Here is a 16,031-nt window from a genome sequence, read left to right as displayed (position 1 = left end):
TTACAAAATGATCTAATTTTATACCTTATAATTAAGCTTATATTGCTAAGAGAGGATGTCCTTGTCAAGAGCCTTATCTCAATCTCCTCTACCTTAGGCTCCCTTTAACATTCTACCTTGATCTCAATCCCTCTCATTTGCTCCACAGTCCAGTAGTGTCACCATCCAGTGGTATCACAGCTCTGTAACAGTCCAGTAAGTTACCTGGTAACGTCAACCTCTATCTACACTGGTTTCACTCAATTAATAAAAAACCACACCCACTTTTCCCCCAACTTTATGTTCATTTCTCTTCAGTCGTAACAAAACTTCTATAGAGAGCAGTGTACTCTTAGCATCTTCATTTTGTCACTCCATTTATTCCTCAATCCATCGCAAGTTACTTTCTCTCCACAACTCCAATGAACACTGATATGTCCCTCTAATTCCAAAATTTGATGGGTAACTCCCAGTTTCTTTACCTCTAAAATGAAACTTGTGCTATTTCACATGTTGCTTTGAAGATTAATAAAACAACAAATACAAAAATGAGCAACACATTTCTTTTTCATTGATTCTTTTTTTTTTTTTCATTAATTCTTAATCAAAGGATGGATGAAAGTAAATACAAAGCCACACGGGTTATTTAGTCCTATTCTAGGAGAATTCTTAAAACACTGCTCTATACAACTGCTAACATGAATTTTATCCTTCCCTTCTTCCTCCCTTTGACACCAGGTGAGCCCTCCACTTCAGAGATTAACAGGAAGAAAAAACTGATGCTCTAAAAATGTCAAAGGACTTACCAAAGGTAACACATCTAATAAGCAGCTAGGTCAGGCCTGGAACACAAGTCTTCTAACTCCACTGCTTTCTGAATTACACTGTGGTTGTTACTCTCCAGTCATAAAATATGATTCCTACAGTTAGAAAAATGGAATAAATTCCTTCAAGTCTTATGGAGTGAGTGCACTAAATAGGGATGTTAATTTAAATATGTATTTGGGGGAGGCTTTCTTTTTGTATTCCTCTCATTATTTGTTAATCTGTGTTGGCTGAGTCTGGCTTCCAGGCAAAACTGAAAGACTGGAAAATTTAAACCTTTTTGTGATAAGAAAAAAAGCACATAATAAAATGTGACTGGTAAGCACATGGTTCCTGATCTTAATAAAACTGCAATCTTATGTCCTCAGCCATGAGAATACCTATGAGAACAGCAGCCATAAATGCAACTCCACCATAGGGAAAAATAATTCAAAACATGTACTACTGAGCCATGAAGCTCCAAGGACCCACCATATTCACAGCTGGCTGAGGAAAAGAAAGCAAAGATGCCACAAGAGGTTCTTACTGCAAAAGGTTACCAGGCTTATGCCAAGTCACCTTGGCTAAAAGGAATAAGCGGACGTGGAGACTTTGACATTCACAATAGCCAAGACATGTTCCTTACCTTCCAATTCCATATGCTCACTTCTCTAAAACTGATGTGCCACAGAAGGCACCTGTAGTCAAGGCATCATGTTGGTTCTTCTTTCTCATCTCCCTGGTTCACAAGTGCCCTTCTCCTTCTCAACCATCTTACTATGGTATACTACCTCAAGTGTATTAAAAAGAAAAGTAAGTCTTTTGATTCATGTTGGAATGTTCTGATTGTAGAATGTGGTGACAGTAGCGACGACAATTTTTGTTTAATGACCTCACCTCTTGGTCCTCTTACTAGTATCAAAGAATGCCTTGCTTCTGAGAGCAAGTATGATGAGAGCATACAGAGTGTGGGTAAGGTATAGAGCCTTATTTCATCTAGGTGACAGATTCACAGCAATGCTCCTGGTAAAGCATGCTGGGAAATACCAATCTACTGTGAAGCTTGGCGAGGACTCATTCACCTGCACCTAAGGCTGTTTCCCAGTTGCATGTTTTGCATTATTCCAAGTTGCTGAGGGTGAAAAGGTCCAATTTATTTCCAAGAGATCAACATTACATTTCAGAATAAATGAAAAAATTATAAAGTTGGAAAACATGTTTAAAAAAAGGGAACATGTTAAACATACGTTGAGGATTTACATTACATTTTCTTGAATAGTTATTCAGGACATGAACCTTTTAATTAACTTTTGCTGAAAAATTTTGGATACTATAAATCTATTTTCATTTTTACTTTAGTGCAAATCTTTTGTTCCCTGTCATATGTCAAGCATTCACTGCACATTTACTCATCCCTCCTATATACTTATTTGATTAATTTAAAGGAACTCTTTATGAATTCTACTCTTTTTTTTTTTGTGAGGAAGATCAGCCCTGAGCTAACATCCATGCTAATCCTCCTCTTTTTGCTCAGGAAGACCAGCTCTGAGCTAACATCTATTGCCAATCCTCCTCCTTTTTTTTTTTTTCCCTCCAAAGCCCCAGTAGATAGTTGTATGTCGTAGTTGCACATCCTTCTAGCTGCTGTATGTGGGACGCCGCCTCAGCATGGCCGGAGAAGCAGTGTGTCAGTGCGCGCCCAGGACCCGAACCCGGGCCGCCAGTAGCGGAGCGCGCGCACTTAACCGCTAAGCCACGGGGTTGGCCCTGAATTCTACTCTTAAAAAAAATTCCTAGTGAAGAAGTGAAACTCTCACTGTTTGCAGATGACATGATTCTATATATAGAAAACCCTAAAGAATCCATCAGAAAACTATTAGAAATGATCAACTATAGCAAAGTTGCAGGGTACAAAATAAACTTACAAAAATCAGTTGCATTTCTATACTCTAATAACGGAACTAATGGAAAGAGAACTCAAGAACATATTCCCATTTACAATTGCAACAAAAAGAATAAAATATCTAGGAATAAATTTAACAAAGGAGGTGAAAGATCTATACGATGAAAACTATAAGACATTATTGAAAGAAATCGATGATGACATAAAGAAATGGAAAGATATTTCATGCACAAGGACTGGAAGAATAAACATATCTAAAATGTCCATATTACCTAAAGCAATCTGCAGATTCAATGCAACTCCAATCATAATCCCAATGACGTTCTTCACGGAAACAGAACAAAGAATCCTAAAATTCATATGGGCAACAAAAGCTAAAACAATCCTGAGAAAAAAGAATAAAGTTGGAAGCATCACAATCCCTGACTTCAAAATATACTACAAAGCTATAGTAATCAAAACAGCATGGTACTGGTACAAAGACAGACACACAGATCAATGGAACAGAATTGAAAGGTCAGAAATAAAACCATACATCTCCGGACAACTAATCTTCAACAAAGGAGCCAAGAACATACAATGGAGAAAGGAAAGTCTCTTCAATAAATGGTGCTGGGAAAACTGGACAGCCACATGCAAAACAATGAAAGTAGACCATTATCTTAACGCTATACACAAAAATTAACTCAAAATGGATTAAAAGTTTGAAGGTAAGATGTGAAACCATAAAACTCCTAGAAGAAAATACAGGCAGTACTCTCTTTGACACTGGTCTTAGCAGCATCTTTTCGAATACCGTGTCCACTCAGGCAAGGGAAACAAGAAAAAATAAACAAATGGGACTACATCAGACTGAAAAGGTTCTGCAAGGCAAAGGAACCCAGGAACAAAATGAAGACAACCCACCAACTGGGAGAAATTATTTGCGAATCATATATTCAACAAAGGGTTAATCTCCAAAATATATAAAGAACTCATACAACTCAGCAAAAAAAAACCAACAACCCGATCAAAAAACGGGCAGAGGATATGAACAAACATTTTCCTAAAGAAGATATACAGATGGCCAACAAGCACATGAACAGATGTTCAACATCACTAATCATTAGGGAAATACAAATCAAAACTACAATGATATCTCACCTTATACCTGTTAGAATGCCTACAATTAACAAGACAAAAAAAAACAAACGTTGGAAAGGATGTGGAGAAAAGGGAACCCTCATACACTGCTGGTGGGAATACAAACTAGTGCAGCCACTGTGGAAAACAGTACGGAGATTTCTCAAAAAATCAACAATAGAAATATCATACAACCCAGCTATCCCACTACTGGGTATTACCCAAAGAACTTGAAATCAACAATTCAAAGAGACGTATGCACCCCTATGTTCATGGCAGCATCATTCACAATAGCCAAGGCATGGAAGCAACCTAAGTGCCCACTGACTGATGAATGGATAAAGAAGATGTGGCAATATATACACAATGGAATACTACTCAGCCGTAAAAAAAAAAAAAAAAAAGACAAAATCATTCCATTTGCAACAACATGGATGGACCTTGAGGGTGTTATGTTAAGTGAAATAAGTGAGACAAACACTGCATTATTTCACTCATATGTGGAAGATAAACACATAGACAAAGAGAACAGATTAGTGGTTTCCAGAGGGAAAGGGGGTTGGGGCTGGGCATAAGGGGTAAAAAGGGCACATATATATGGTGACTCACAAATAATAATGTACATCTGAAATTTCACAATGTTATAAACTATCATGACCTCAGTAACAACAACAACAAAAAGTAAGAACAGGGAAGCAAGAAACATAGAAGGTAAACTAGGTTATGTATGCTTCTAAGGTGGAACCAGGAAGTTAGGCAAGTCTTAAAAATAGGAAAATAAGAAGATTGTTTTGTTGGACTTTTATTAAAAACTAAAATAGCATTCAGCATAATGTACAAAATAAATATAATACATAGCTTATCTAAATATTTAAAAGTTGTTCTTGTTTTGAATCCAAAAGAAAGTCATTTATTCTAAGTATCACGATAATATAAGAAATAAAATATTTGTTAAAAAAAAGTTCCTAGGAAAATAAATTGCACTCTTAAAAACAGAATACTTACATCTACACATTAGGTAGGACAAGTGTTCTGAAATGCAATCTAGGATGTAATGCCCTAAACTTAAAAACAACCAAAAAAATTCATTTAACTCGAATAATCTCTCCTTCTCAGATACTGACATGCCCTTTTAATTGTCAAAAGGAGAACTATAAGCACACCTTCAACCATGAAATCAAATTTCTATTCTATCTATACTACATACAGTAATTCAAAAGTTACCTCTATAACATCATTGAGGTTTGGCTCTAGTACAGATTTTTTAAAATAACCTATGGGAAAATCCAATGCTGTAACTAATTTTTAACCAATTTTGTTTAATTTTGGCTCCATAAACAAAGTGTCTTTAAGTAAAAGAATAATAGATATAATTTAGTCACTTTGATATGCCTTCGTTGGTAAAGGCTTTTGGGTATATCTCCTAGAAATTGAGAAATTTAATGACCAGCTAACAAATCATTTCATAGACCAGGCAGTTTACAATCTGTGTATTCCACAGAATTGAAAAAGGATGTAACCTAGTCCTCAGTTAAGAGATCATTAAAAAGTTTTTGATGATGGATTGTGAACTGACTTTTGGTAAATAACTCTAAAAGGATTCAAAGAATTGAGTGGCACTGATATAACAAACCATATATAACATTCTTAAAACTTATATCCATAAAAGTGAAAAACAGGAAGTGACCTGATATTGAACTGTTTTCATTCTAATAAGTAACATTTTTCTATAGCACTGATCACCTATATAACTTATCTTTAACTGTCTCCCACTGAACCAAGGCACAAAGAACACTGTCTAGCACACAGTAGGTACTCAATAAATATCTGCTTAAGGAATGTATAAACAAATGAAGGGACTGCTGACTAATAGGTAGCTCATCTTCAACTTCACATGGTAATGCCATATTGCTTTCCAATTAGGCGTTACCAGTTTACACCACCAGCAGTGGTTATTTTAAGAATTCCATCTGCTTCATACCCTCACCAAGCTAGGTATTGCCAGACCAGCAGTTATTCTTTGCCCTGCTGGTAGGTACAAAATGATCACCTACTATGGTCTTTATTTGCATTTTAATCTATTTATCAGCTCTTCATGTTTCCTTTTTTGTAAAATACCTTTTTCTATCTTTTTACCGTTCTTTTGGTCAATGATCTTTCTCTTATTTGAAGTAAGAGAATACAATAGACCACAATCTCTGGTTACAAGTGTTGCAAATACCTTTTCCAACTTCATGAGTTGTCTTTTGATGAACACAAGTTCTTAATTTAAATGCAGTCAAAGCTGTTGATCATTTCCTTTATTATCTACATTTTTGCATCTTATGTATAACAGTCTTTCTTCTCCAAGGTTCAAATAATTTACCTCTAATGTCTTCTCAGTTGTATAGTTTTGCCTTTCACATTTAAGACTCCAATCAGTTGGAATTGATTTGTTATCTGGTATGAGGTCCAGTCCCATTTCATTTTTTACCACGTGAATAATCAATTGTCCCAGAACCACTGTTTCTCCACTATAAGGCCAGTTCTATTATAAATTGTTTCTATATATATATAGGTATATATATATATATATGTGTGTGTGTACATATATGTAAGTGTATATATATATGTATGTGTCTGTTTCCAGGCTTCTTTTCCATGGGTCTATTTATTCCTACACTACTACCATGTGTCTTAACTATTATGGCATTATAATAATATCTTGATATATAGTAGAGCAAGGCCTTTCCCCATACATATACGTTATTGAAGTCTTGGTACTCTGCTCTTTCGTATAAATTTTAAAATAAGCAGGTCAAATTGGGGATGGGAGGCTTTTATCACATTGCTTGGAATGGCAACGAATCAATCTAGATCAATATGGGAGAACTGACAACTTTATGATAAATATTCCAAATCATGAGCACAGTCAGTCTCTTATTTAGTTACTCTTTAACATCTTCAAATAAACTTTTAAAATTTTCTCCATAAAGAGCTTACATACCTTTCTTTAAGATTTATTCCTAGATATGTCATTTTTTTAATGCTATTGTGTTATTTCCTTTAAATGACAATATGTTTACTACTGGTACAAATTTTATCCAGCAATCTTGCTAAATTCTTATGAATTCTAATAATTTGTCTGTATATTCCACAAATGACAAACTGTTTTTTGAACATGTTAACTTTCAGGTGCCCCAGACATCTAAGTGTAAATATTAAGTAAGCAGTTAGCTATGTGAATCTACAGTTCATAGTAGTCGTATAGACTGGAAATAGAAATATTATTTAAATCCATGAAGCTAGACAAGATCACCAAAGAAGTGAACGTAGACAGAGAGGAACTGGTACAACTTTAAAAATTGGGAATACTGAAAAGAAAACCAGGAGAGTGTGGGGACCCAGAAGCTAAGCAGAAATGTCTTTCAAGAAAGTAGCAATGATCAGCTGTATCAAATGCTGTTAAATGAGATGGAAGACTGAGAACTGACCACTGGATTTAGCAACATGCAAGTTATTAGTGACCATGTTGGATAGGAGTAGTGGTAAAAGCTGATTCAGGTGAGTTCCAAAGTGAAGGGATTGTAGACTCCAAGTGTAGACAACTCTTTTGATGAGTGTTTCTATAGGAGAGAAATGGGGTAGTGGTTAGAAGGAGATGTGTGGTCAAAAGAAGTTTTTTTGGTACATTGATGGGAATGACCTAGTAAAGAAGAAAAGCCTGATGCAGCTGTTGATATAGAAAACTGCTGAAACAAAGTCGGATTTTGCGAAGAGGAGGGGATCTGATACACCAGTAGACATAGGTTAGTACATACTTCATTTATAATAAGAGGTGGGAAGTCAGAGTACCTGGGTACCACTGCAAGGAGAGCTTAGAATCTCTATTCTGACTGCTTCTATCTTTTCAATGAGGCAGAAAACAAGGTCTTCAGCTAAGAGTGAGGATGGGTGGGTAGGGGAAGGTAGGGAGTTGCAGGTTTGAGAAGAGTTAGGATGTGAAATGAGAACTGGAGAACGAATGAACTAAGGAGATACAGTACAGTTTTCCAGCGCAATAAGGACCCACACCTGTAAGTTATCATGAATATAAAGTGAGATCAGTCAGCATAGTTGTGTAGTTTAAATTACCTAGTTTAGGGCCAGCCCCGTGGCCTAGCGGTTAAGTGCACGCGCTCCACTGCTGGCGACCCAGGTTCGGATCCCGGGCTCGCACCGGCGCGCTGCTTCTCCGGCCATGCTGAGGCCGCGTCCCACATACAGCAACTAGAAGGATGTGCAGCTATGACACACAACTATCTACTGGGGCTTTGGGGAGAAAAAATAAATAAATAAAATCTTTAAAAAAAAGAAAAAAAAAATGGTGCTGTGATAACTGGACGTCCACTGGCAAAAAAATGAACATGGACCCATATCATACACAAAAATTAACTAAAAGTGGATCAAAGGCCTGAATATAAGAGCTAAAAGGAAACAAAGCAGTAAATCTTGTGATCTTAAGTTAGGTGATGACAAATTGGACTTCATCAAAATTAAAAACATTTGTGATTCCAAGGATACCATCAAGAAAGTGAGAAGATAACCCAAAGACTAAGAGAAAAGATTTGCACATCATATATCTGATAAGAGACTTGTATCTAAAATAAATAAAACCACAAGGAGATATCACCTCATACCTGTTAGAATGGCCATTACCAAAAAGACAAGAAATAACAACTGTTTGCTAGGATGTGGAGAAAAAGGAACCCTTGTGCACTGTTGGTGGGAATGTAAATTGGTATAGCCACTATGGAAAATAGTATGGAGGTTACTCAAAAAATTAAAAATAAAACTATCACACCAGCTAGTAATTCCACTTCTGGGTGTCTATCTGAAGGAAACAAAAGCACTAACTTGAAAAGACAGATGCACCGCCACGTTCATTACAGCAATGAATGGATAAAGAAAATGTGATACACACACACACACACACACACACACACACACACACACAGGAACGTCATTCAGCCATAAAAAAAGAAATCTTGTCACTTGTGAGAACATGGATACACCCTGAGGGCATTATGCTAAGTGAAATAAGTCAGAGAGAGGGCCGGCCCCGTGGCTTAGCGGTTTTAGCTCGCGCTCCGCTGCTGGTGGCCCGGGTTCGGATCCTGGGCGCGCACCAACGCACCGCCTCTCCGGCCATGCTGAGGCCGCGTCCCACATACAGCAACTAGAAGGATGTGCAGCTATGACATACAACTATCTACTGGGGCTTTGGGGAAAAAATAAATAAAATAAAATTATAAAAAAAAAAAAAATAATAAGTCAGAGAGAGAAAGACAAATACCATATAATGCACCTGTATGTGGAATCTAAAACAAAACAAACACTGAACTTATAGATACAGAGTACAAATTGGGCTTGCCAAAGGTGGGGGTGGAGGGTAGGTGAAATAGATAAGGGGAGTTAAAAGGTACAAACTTTCAGCTATAAAATAAGTAATTCACGGAGATGTAAAGTACAGTAAGGCGACTATAGCAAATTATACTGTATTGCATATTTGAAAGTTGCTAACAGAGTAAATCTTAAATGTTCTCAACACAAGAAAAAAATTTTATAATTATGTATGGTGATGGATGTTAACTAGACTTACTGTGATGATCACATTGCAATATATATAAATAATAAATCATTATGTTGTACACCTGAAACTAATATAATGTTATATGTCAATTATACCTCAACAAAAAATAAAATAAAAATTTCTTACAATTCAACAATAAAAAGACAAATAACGATTAAAAAGTGGGCAAAGATCTGAATAGACATTTCTCCAAAGAAGATCTACAAATGACCAATAAGCTCAGGAAAAGATGCTTCTTAACATCATTAGCCATGAGGGAAATGCAAATCAAAACCACAAGAGACACCATTTCACACCCACTAGGATGATAATAATCAAAAAGACAGACATAATAACAAGTGTTGCAGAGGGTGTGGAGAAACTAAAACACTGTTGGTGGGAATGTACAATGGTGTAGCCACTCTGGAAAACAGTTTCTCAAAAAGTTAAACATAGAGTTACCATATGACCCAGCAATTCCACTCCCAGAAAGATCCAAGAAAGATGTAAACATATGGCCACATAAAAACTTTAATGAATGAATGCTACATGAATGTTCATAGTAGCACTATTCATAATAGCTGCACAGAGGCAACAACCCAAATATCCATCAACTAACGAATGGATAAACAAAATGTGGTATCCACACAGTGGAATACTATTTGGCAACAAAACCAAATGAAATACTGACACCTACTACAAAACATTACTCTAAGTGAAGGAAGCCAGACACAAAAGACCACATATTGTACAATTCTACAGTAGTCCTCCCTTATCCAAGGGGGATATGTTCCATGATCCCCAGTGGATGCCTGAAACCACGGATAGTACCAAATCCTACGTATACTATGTTTTTCTCCTATACATACATACCTATTATAAATGTTAATTTATAAATTAGGCACAGTAAGAGATTAACAATAACTAATAATAAACAATTATTGTTATTTGTTATTATAAATAATAACAATTATGACAATACACTGTAATAAAAGTTACCATAGATCTTAGCAACCTCAGCATATGATTTTTTTCTTTCCTTATTAAGTTGAGAACTTTCACCTTTTCACTTAAAGGAAGCACTTTACCGCTTCTCTGACATATCCGAATTGCCAGCATCACTACTCTTGCACTCTGGGGCCATTATTAACTAAAATAAGGGTTACTTGAACACAAGCACTGCGATACTTTGACAGTTAATCTGATAACCTAGACAGCTATTAAGTAACTAATGGGCATACAGCGTGGATACAGGGGACCAGGGGACGGGGACAAAGAGATGATTCACAGCCCCAGGTAGGAAAGAGCACTCCGCTCGAGATTTCATCACCCTACTCAGGATGGCGCGCAATTTAAAACTTACGAATTGTTTATTTCTGGAATTTTCCATTTAATACTTTTGGACAGAGCTTGACCATGGGTAACTGAAACCTAGGAAAGCAAAACTTCAGATAAGGGGAAATGATTGTATGTATATGAAATGTCCAAAATAGGCAAATCCATAGAGACAGAAAGTAGATTAGTGGCTGCCTAGGGCTGGGGAGGTGACTGCTAACGGTTATGGGTTTCTTTTTGGGTGATAAAAATCTTCTAAAATTAGATAGTGGCAACAGTTGTACAATTTTGTGAATACACTAAAAAATCATTGAAGTGTACATTTAAAATGGATGAATTTTATGCTACGTAAATTATATCTCAATAAGGCTGTTTTTAAAAAATTAAGTCAATGATTGATAAGGGACTGGGAACTCTTTTAGTGCAAAGTAACACTGTGCAGGGCCGGCCCCGTGGCTTAGCGGTTAAGTGCACGCGCTCCGCTGCTGGCGGCCTGGGTTCGGATCCCGGGTGCGCACCGACGCACCGCTTCTCCGGCCATGCTGAGGCCGTGTCCCACATACAGCAGCTATGACATGCAACTATCTACTGGGGCTTTGGGGGAAAAAATAAATAAATAATAAAAAATTATTAAAAAAAAAATAAATAAATAAATAAAAGTAACACTGTGCAAATTAGTTTCTGGTTTCAAGAGGAGAAGACTGTTTAATACATGGATTGGACTACCATCACCCTAATCCAAGGATCAATCTTAGCATTACTAAAGTAAGTCAACCAGGTATTATGTGTTTTACAATATGAAGCAAAATTAGACACAGCTATGATGCCTTCTAGCCAAAAATGTTTAGATGTGACTCTATCAAGCTTTTAGCTGTAAACTTTATAGAAAAATACAGGAATTAAAGGAATAAACTAAATGATACCACAGGAATGCAACTGTACAAAACCATTCTCAGGACAATTAGTCCAGTCTCAAAGTTAGTGTCATTGAAAAATAAGGACTATGCTAGGTTAAAGAGACATAAGGAAATTAAACAAAATGTTATATGCAACAAGGTCCTAGATCAGATACTAGTTTGGATAGCTGGCTGTAATGAACTTTTTTTTAAATAAGCAGACGAAATTTGAAGAGCACCTGGATATTAGAGGAAATGAACATTTACTCACATGGAGAATGGGCATCATCGACTAAAAAGCAAGTTGCAAGCTGATCTCATTTTAGTAAAATAAAAATAAAAACCTGCATATATGTGCTTAGAGAAAGATTGGAAAAAAATGCACCAGAAGTTGTTAACAGTAGTGACTTCTGGATGATGGCAACGCCAAGGTTTTATTTTTGCATATCTATACAACCTAATTTTCTACATAACACATACACTGCTTTTGTAATAATAAACAATTATTAAAAGACAGAATCACATGCGCAGCTTTTTTTTTCCCCCAAAGCCCCAGTAGATAGTTGTATGTCATAGTTGCACATCCTTCTAGTTGCTGTATGTGGGACGCGGCCTCAGCATGGCCGGAGAAGCGGTGCCTCGGTGCACGCCCGGGGTTCCGAACCCGGGCCACCAGTAGCCGAGCACGTGCACTTAACCGCTAAACCACGGGGCCAGCCCCCACATGGGCAGCTTTAATAAAACTAATGACACCCAGGCCTTAACCCCAGATAGATTTTAAAAGATTGAGAACTACTGCTTTTAAGAATTGGTAGTGGATAAAAGAGAAAATTCTTGTCTAAGATTGTCTTTAAAAAAGACATGCATGGAAGTTTTACACTTCATGAGTTAGGAGACTACCCTATATAGAGGCAGTAACAAAATCTTCTAGAAAGAGCAAATTATATTAGCCAATTTTACAAACCAGGGTCCTTGGTTGAAAAAACAAGAAACTGTATTTAGGCAGATTAAGCAGAAAAGGAATTTATCAGAAGGATACTGGGAGTTCAGAAATGAATGAGAGCCTCTGACTTGGCAAACTTGCAGAAACCAAGTAAAACTAAGCAGTGAAAATCATCAACCAAGGTCACACCACAGGAAGAGCCTGCTTAGGAAACTGCTCTGCTAGCACTGCCACTGCTACCAGCCAATAGAATGAATTCTAAACTGTCCTTTCATCTTTGCATCTCTCACTCCAGATGCAAGTCCCCAGTCAAGGGTATTCGACTCCCACAGCTTGGGTGACAGGGGTCTGGGACAGAAAGTGTATGTGTAACGTGTGTGTGTGCACATGCATACAAGTTAATGCACAGAGCCTTTCCAGCTTCCTCTCCCACTAGATTCACAAAAAGGCAATACCAGAAGGGGGTAAAACGGTAAACAGACAAAAGAAACAACAAAAATCACTTTAAAGCTCAATTAGTAGAATGTTCAACACATGAATCCTGCCAGTCTTCCCATTAGTAATAAACTTGAATCATTGTGCCTTCTTCTGCTTCACCGTTCCAAAAAACATTTCCTGAAAGTAAGTTCACTAAGCACAAAATTTTTAAAGGGCAAAATTTATAACCTTTCTCAGGTAATCTCCTTTCCAACATTTTGTCATTCAAATGTCACAAACACTTGCTTCAACCATACCTAAACACAAACCAGCCCATTAATAGAAATGGAATTTACTTAAATCACAACAGTTCCAAATAAGAATAGTATGTTACAGAAGAACATTTATTACCTAATGCAATGTGACACAGTAAATTCCAGCTGTAAGATTCAGATAACTAAGTAGATTAGATGTATGTAAGTATCTGAAACTATAAGGTTTTAGAACCAGCAAAAATGTTTTTATAGCATTTGCTCCAAAAGTCACTACACCAACTACACAATGAAGAAACAAGCCATTCAGTAGTGATAACCTTTCATTCAGTAGTGATAACTTTTATCAAACAGTTGCAGCTACACTTACCCTGAAAGGCTACAATTCCCTATGTATATAAAATAGGCTACTTGTGACATTAAAAAACTATACCAAGTTTTTATATTTGAGAGATTTAATAGTAGTAACTACTATACCACAAGACATACATTTTTACTTCGAGTTTATTTTACTTACAAGCATTTCTAAAAATCTCTTGTCAAGAATAAACTTTGCTTCCAATCCAAACATTACTTTTAATTTAGAAGAGTGGACTCTGGATCTAGCTGGCTCTGCCATGTACTAGCTGTGTGACTTTGGGCAAGTCATTTCACTTCTTTTTGCTTCAGATCCTTATCTGTAATTTGGAGACTCTTGGAAAAGTCGATTACTAAATGAGTGAATATACGTAAAGTATTAAGAATAGTGCCGGCATGTCTTGCGGAGGAGGGATGACGACAACAACACTGCCTGGCCTACAGTGAGTACTCAATAAGTGTTAAGAATAAAATGCTTAATAGTTGGGGGGATGAACAACGGGGGGAAAAATGCAGTTCTGAGAAGAGAAATTCCCAGACCAAATAGGCTGAGAAAACTATTCACTAGTAACCAAAACCAGAAAACAAAACCACTGCAGGGCCGGCCCTGTGGCTTAGCAGGTTAAGCGGGCGCACTCCACTGCTGGCCGCCCGGGTTTGGATCCCGGGCGCGCACCGACGCACCGCTTCTCCGGCCATGCTGAGGCGGTGTCCCACATACAGCAACTAGAAGGATGTGCAGCTATGACATACAACTATCTACTGGGGCTTTGGGGGAAAAATAAAAAAATAAATAAATAAATAAAAAACCACTGCAAACCCAGCATGTTTGGCTCAATTTTATAATACAATAAATATATACTAGAAAGAAATGAAGGACAGAAAACAAACTACCTGGAAAAGTTAATATTGAATTGGGCAGGGGAGCAAAGCAAACACTCCATTTTACAAGCATATCGAAGGAGGGTAAATAATTCATACAATTAACTCTATGCTGCTCAACAGAGAAATTTAAGAAAATGATAGAGAACCACTGAACAAAATCCCCCAATGCACAGCATCACCTACAAAGTTAGTCTTCTCCTCACTCTCCCCACTACCAAAATCAAATCTCAATCTAAGCTTCTATATCCAACTACCAATGTATAGGAAATCAGGCAAATCTAGAATGTGGGAAACTCTGCAGGACAAATGACTGGTTTCTTCAACAAAGTGCAAGGAAAAAATCATACAAATTAAGAAGCTTGGAAGACTATCAGTCAATTACAGTGTGTGGGACCTGGATCCCAATTCAAACTAACTAGAAAAGTCAACAGTATAGTAGTATCTAAGACAGAAAACAAATCTCAAAAACCACAGAACTCCACTTGCAATAATCTGTTCAGATTTCACCGAGTTTCACTGGACTGGTAAAAGAATGTTCATTAAAGACAATTTGATACAATTTATTTAACAATTATGAAATGCTTACTACGGTCTGGCATTGTTTTAAGAACTCTACAAATATTTCATTTATTTACCACAATAACCCTATGAAAAGGTACTATTATCTCCATTTAACAGAGGAAGAAACAGGCACAGAATCTCACCTAAAACTCTCCCAAGGTCACAAAGCTGTAAGTGGCAATGCTGAGATTCAAACCCAGTCCATAAAGTTGGTGCTCTTAATTACTATACATGCCTTCTCTCTACGTGATGTGGTGGTGGAAATCAAGCTTTGGAATCAGAGAAAGCTGCCTGAATCCCCGTCTCTCATTATGTTATGCAAATTACTTAACTTCTTGGAACCTTCGTACACTCACTTGTAGAAGGGTTAACATCATCTATATTAAACAAGTGTTTTAAAGAATAATAAGATGATATATATTGGATTCCATTACAGTCTCTAGCTTACACAGCCCACAATAAATGGTTCCCACTATCCTTCCTACCACACCTGGTAGGACTAATTAAAAAGTAGAGCTAATAATTCATAAACACATAGCAGGAACACTGGAATAGCCCTACCTTTGAATCAACTAACCAAAGAGCCCCCAAACCAACTTTTCAACATACATATAAACTTCAAGGACAGCAATAATTCAGAAGAGAATTTTTTATATATAATGAAATTTAAACTTACAATCAGCAGAAACAATAGTTTGCAATCTAAATTTAAAGTATAGCCAAGCTGGGGCCGGCCCCGCGGCTTAGCGGTTAAGTGCTTGCGCTCCGCTACTGGCAGCCCGGGTTCGGATCCCGGGCGCGCACCAACACACCCCTTCTCCGGCCATGCTGAGGCCGCGTCCCACATACAACAACTAGAAGCATGTGCAGCTATGATATACAGCTATCTACTGGGGCTTTGGGGGGGAAAAATAAAATAAAATAAAGAAAGAAAACATTATAAAAAAATAAATAAATAAATAAAAAT

General features: G+C 37.0%; 1 protein-coding gene across 3 annotated transcripts in view; it reads right to left on the bottom strand.

The window, feature by feature from the left end:
* Nucleotides 1-16,031, bottom strand: part of GPBP1L1 (GC-rich promoter binding protein 1 like 1) — a 58,920-nt gene that overhangs the window by 38,006 nt on the left and 4,883 nt on the right. Inside the window, exon 1 of one of the 3 annotated variants that reach the window (XM_087446038.1) lies at nt 786-899. The exons of the other annotated variants lie outside the window; for them this stretch is intronic. The gene's annotated coding sequence lies outside the window, so the exon portion shown is untranslated. Of the gene's footprint in view, nt 1-785; nt 900-16,031 lie in introns of those variants that run through there. 3 annotated transcript variants of the gene reach the window in all.

This window comes from Ceratotherium simum, chromosome 22 (genome assembly GCF_057802395.1).
Source record: "Ceratotherium simum simum isolate JZ-2026a chromosome 22, ASM5780239v1, whole genome shotgun sequence".
NCBI classification, from domain to species: Eukaryota; Metazoa; Chordata; class Mammalia; order Perissodactyla; family Rhinocerotidae; genus Ceratotherium; species Ceratotherium simum.
Note: the sequence above shows the minus strand (reverse complement) of the source record. Positions and strands in the feature narration are given on the sequence as shown.